The following is a 5518-nucleotide window of genomic DNA, read 5'->3' as shown; positions in this document are numbered from 1 at the left end:
CATTTAATTTTAATTCTAGCTCTGGGCGCCCTCTTTTAACTAGCTGCACCCAGTACATTTGATTAGAGGATCCAAATCCTCCTTCTCCCCGAAGCTCTGTGGAGAGAAGTTTCCCTGCTGTACAATATGGCAAAATTATAATCTGGGCTATCCTAGTTTCTGAAAAAATTTGAATTATGGTATTTGTTGTTTGTGCTATAACTTTAATCTCACCAGTATAGTCTTGGTCTATTACACCTGGTAAAACCTGAAAACCTCTCATAGTTAAACTACTTCTCCCTAAAATGAGTTCCATGGTGCCCTTAGGTAATGGTCCATAAATCCCTGTAGGGATTGCTTGTGGCCCCATATCTGAAGTTAGTACATATTTGGCGGTGGGACAGAGGTCCAATCCTGCACTTCCTGGGGTGGCGTGGTAGAGTTCTTTGACAGTGGGCCTATCGGCAGGCTGGTATGGTACGGCTGTGCCGGGGTGAGTGACAGTGCCCCTACTGTTTGGCGGGGCCGGGGTCGGCCCCACTTGCCGTTTCCCTGATGTGGGACAATAGGCCGGCCATCAATGTCTGTCTGGGAGCGGCAGCCACTGGCCCAGTGTTTCCCCTTGCGGCAGCGAGGACAAAGACTTGGCTGCTGAGCAGGGTGACTAGGAGAACTTTCCTGTCCCCTTAAGGCAGCCCGTTGCCTGCAATTCTTTGCAAAGTGGCCTGGTCTCCCGCAAGTGAAACAAGTCCTTTTTTCTTTGCTCCCTGAATGGTCCCTCTGCAGAGACTCCTTCAATGCAGCAGCCAAAGTCACTCCCTGAACAAAGGCAGGCCCAATATCAGCACAAATATGGATGAACTCAGAAATTGACCCCCTTTTTCTGTAGGGGCGTAGAGCCTCCTGACATGTTTTGCATTATCATTCAAAAATTTTTAAAGTATAAAAAGCATGATTGAGCCTCTTTTGAGGTGACACATTAACACCTGTCTCCCCCTTTTTGTTTTAATAAATGATTTTAAGAGTACAATTGGCTCTTTCCACTATTGAGTGACATCCATTTTGTCAGATTTGATTAGGTTTAAGTCCTCGGGGATTTACCCCTAAAGTTGGCACAGAAAGGAGGATAACATACTGAGGACATTGCTTCCAATAAAACATAGCCATTGTCCTTCTCTAATAACATTATAAAGGCTGAAAATTAAATGAAAAGTTCCTCTGAATTAGTGTGCCCTATAGTAGCTGTTTCAATAAATTTGGTCATACTTACCACATAAGCACTGTTACTATAGGTTGATGGGCTCTGTAGCAAAATCTGTTAAGGCATAAATAAGAGCTTGTATTTCTACTGAAATATAAAAAGTTTGAAGGATCTTTGCTCCCCTGCTGCAGTATATCCAGCCTTTTCGGAACTGGATCCATCTGTAAAAATGGTTAATGCCTGAGGTATAACATCTCTTTTAATGTGGCAGCTAATACTATTCCCTGTGTCAAAATAAGGCAAGCCCCTAAGTCAGGGGTCCTGGTAAAACACAAAATATCAAACCTTTTGACTTCTATGCCGAAGGGTATGCACACATTGTCTGTAAGTGTGCACACCAACCTTCCTTACCCTTGGTCCTGGTCAACCTGCAGCAATGCACAGGTGCTGACTGCTATCATGGCAAGGCATCTTCACTATCTTTATTTCTGGACTATTTCTCCTCTGCTCTTGTGAGCCACTACTTATTCTGTGGCTGGAAACAATCCTATCAGGTCCTCTCTGGGATCCGTTGTTGCAGGAATCCATATGGGCTTTGGAGTTTTCTGGAAATATAAACATATTCTCGACCAAAGGTTAATAAAGACATCTTTTCTATAAATTAGACTTGGGATCCTTTTGATTTTTGTCCAAATGATTTTCCTTTGGCTTATTTTGACACCATAAGATTTTTCATGGGTGCCTTATCAGCATTATAAATGAAAAATAATTTTTAAAGTACAATTTTAAAGAAATTAAGGCTTGATGTAATTTACTTACAGGATATTTCTTACAGGATATTATTCTACTATCCTTTTTTGATTAATTATTATGAGGCTATAATAAAAAAATTTTAAATGCAGTCTTGATGACTTTTATTTTTAATTTTTGCACAAGAATATGACTGCTTTGGATTCATTGGGTGTTAAGCAATTTTACCATAAAATGAACTACCAATAGAAATTTTGGTTAATACTTTAGAAACAGTTTTTGTACAATTAGATTTTTCTTGAATATTCACTTATTTCATTTAGCCAATTTAAATTAATCTGAAAACGTGACTATTTTACTGTCAAAATTTAATACTCTAACAACAATCTTAGTTTATCCTGTAAATATTAATGGAAAGGGTTATTTTGTATCCTTGAGAAAGCCCTGAGCATTCCTGGATTTAGGCTGGATTTAGATATAGGGCAGCTGCCATGGGCCAACTCTATGTTGCCTGGGTCCCAATCCAAGCTGGGCCAAGTCTCTTTCTGTTATCTGGGTCCAGATCTGATCTGGGCCAAGTCTCTGTATGTTGCCTGGGTCCCAATCTGAGCTGGCATGGGAAGCGTGAAGCAGCCATGGGGCAGGAGACCTCCCTCAGAAGGGGCGAGTGTTCAAGCCCCTGTAATGTTGGGGGGGGGGGTGAGGATCTGTGCCCCACCTCTGTTGACCCCCAAATTCTGTCCTGATGGCCCCTCTGTGACTGTGCCTGTCTTAGGTTTTTCCTATCCTGAGGAATATTACCCGTCTTTTACTAACCAGCCATCCTCCGGGGCCAAGCAGGGTGATGTGAGGTTCAGTTCTGTCTCCTTGATAGCCTATGCCCCCATGGCCTCCACGCCCAGCACCTGCCTTGGGATCCCCTCGCCTGCTGGCGGGGCCCCGACACTGATCACATATCTTGGGGAACCCAGGTTTCTTCTCCATGGAGTGCCCAGCTCACGCCATTGGGCGAGAGACAGAACCATGGTACCAGCCTCCATGAGGCTTCAACCTCAGCATGAACAGAAAACTCAGGCAACAGCTTTGGGCAATTGGATTGTGAGAAGAGGGTCCCTCTTGGCAAAAAGGGCAAGAGGGACCAATATAGAATGCTCAAGTGCCTCCCCAGGGGGCCTTCCACACCCTGGAAGGGGTTAAATCCTTTCATATCCTTTTTAAATTGCTGCCAAATATTCAAAGAATTAGTTTGTAAGTTTTTTTGGGATAAATGTACAATATGCTGTTGTAAAATATCAAAAATTATAATGAAATTGTAGAATAATATCATGTAAGGATATTCTTTGCTGTAGGCCATGGCAATTCAATTTCAAACTGGCTATCAATTTCTTTTTGTATAGACAAGGTTTTAACCAGTTAATGTCCCCTAATAATTTCTGAAAGTCATTTAATCTCTTCTTATCTCCACCTTCGGAGGCCTATTGCATTGGTGATCAATTACAATCCTTATGATATTTGAAGGAAACCTCTTTATTTCCTTCCAAAATAATTTTTCAGGCTATAGAGAGTTTTATTTAAAAATCTTTGCCACATGAAACAATTTCTCTTAAGGTAATGGTGACCACTAGTATGGATCAGATTTAATATTTTAATAACAATCCTCAGTTCATCCTGTAATACCAGTGAAAGAGATTTCTAAATTTTCAAATTTCTCCTTTTTATTAAGCAAGAAATTTATTTTTAAGAGTATTCCCATTAGCTAATTTGCATATACAGAGGGATCATGGGAAGCCTTCAGTAATTTTCTTAGAAGACTTATTTAAATTGCTTACAAAGACATTGGCTTATTTAAAGGAGGGGGGGTTGGCCTTTGTTATTTCAAGATGGCGGCCCCCAAGCCACGTGAGTGGTAAGACATGTGGCCATCATGGAGGCAGCTCAATCTGTTCTTTTAAAAGAAAGTAAAAAATCACACTAGACAATCACTAGCTGTTTTTGGTCTTTATTAGAATTGTTTATAAAATTATTGGCTTTTCATTAAGCTGAAAACCTTGATTATAATTTAATAAGCTAATTTATTTAAGTAATTAAAGTAGGTATCTTCATTTTAAAAATAAAGCAAAATTACGCCTGAATTCACAAGCAGCAAATGTTGCCCCGCCTTTAGCTTAATGCAGGAGGCTCCATAAATTCAGGAATAAATGTTGGCTTCTAATCTGCTCTTAAATATTATTTGGATTCAATTACTTATAAAAACATTGGCTTCTCATGTAACTTAATTTATATGAGACCTTGATTGTATTTTATAAAGCTAATTTATAAAGTAACTTAAGTAGGTATCTTTAATTTTTTAAAAAAGGCAAAGAAACTTATTCAGTAAACTTATAGGTTTGATACTTTATTGGTCTGATCTAAAAGCATAAACAGTGTCCCACCTCCAGCCGATTAAAAAATGCAGGCTTCTTGAGGCTTTTGTCTTTCTTGAAATACTGCTGCTGTTGAAAATTTTGGCTATATTTAAGAAATAAATTGTTTTTGCCCTTCTTACAGGCGAAAACTGTCATAACATTTAATATATATGTATATAAGTAAAATATGTTAATTAATTTTTATTTGATAAAGCTTTCCATGTGATTCCAGGTATCAATCGGTTTAATTAAGAAAATATATTTGTTTTAAGAGAACAGACTTTTGAAACATTTCGGGGCCTGTGAAATGTCTAAAAGCTACTCTAAAAACCTTGAAATACACTTGGAACGATCTAATATATATATTTATATATTTATATATATATGATTTGAAGATTATATATTTAAATTATCTTAAAGAATATCAATTACATTTAATCTGGATCACAGGATTAATCCTCCTTTTTAAATCAGACCAAGAAGTAACATATTTTGAATTCCTAATTATTTAAGAGAAAACACATTTTATTTTCTCAAAAACACGTTTTTATATTTTAGGTATTATTACCACATTTATATAATTTCTCCCAATTCAATTTGAACCTTAAACTTTCAGAGCTTTAAATTTTAGGTAGCAAAAGTAAATACTTAACATTTCTCAAATCAATAATGTAAGGATACATTTCAAATAAAATATAAGGTATATTTAATGAATAGATTAACTTCTATCCTCTAGACTTCATGCAATGCATACTCAGATCAACATTTCAGTATTATAACAATTCAATATATTTAAATTTATCATTTGATTTAGTAAACTTCCAAGTTCTTTTAAATTTCCAGCCGATAGGCCTGGCCCAGCCTCTAAATTTCAAAACGGTCACAATTTTCTTGCTGGGGAAGTCAAGAAGCAAACTCTCAGCCAATTAATATGTAAACTTGACTATTTCCTTCCTGCTATTTACTTGCCTCTGGCGGGAAATTTCAAGAGTTACTTTAGATGTCTTGGGAAACTAGCCTGTATTTCTTTCTCCGGTTTATCTTCACCATTTTTAAGGCCAAAACAGTCTCGGGTTTTTATTCTGTACACAGCAAAAAGTCAAGTTCAGCTCAAAACTATGCACATTCGTTTTTAAACTGGCCCTTTCCCTTTACATGTGCACAGAAACCCCAGATGCATTTA

This window comes from Cnephaeus nilssonii, assembly GCF_951640355.1.
Source record: "Cnephaeus nilssonii genome assembly, chromosome: 13".
NCBI classification, from domain to species: Eukaryota; Metazoa; Chordata; class Mammalia; order Chiroptera; family Vespertilionidae; genus Cnephaeus; species Cnephaeus nilssonii.
The sequence above is the reverse complement of the archived record's forward strand: the minus strand, read 5'-3'. Positions refer to the sequence as shown.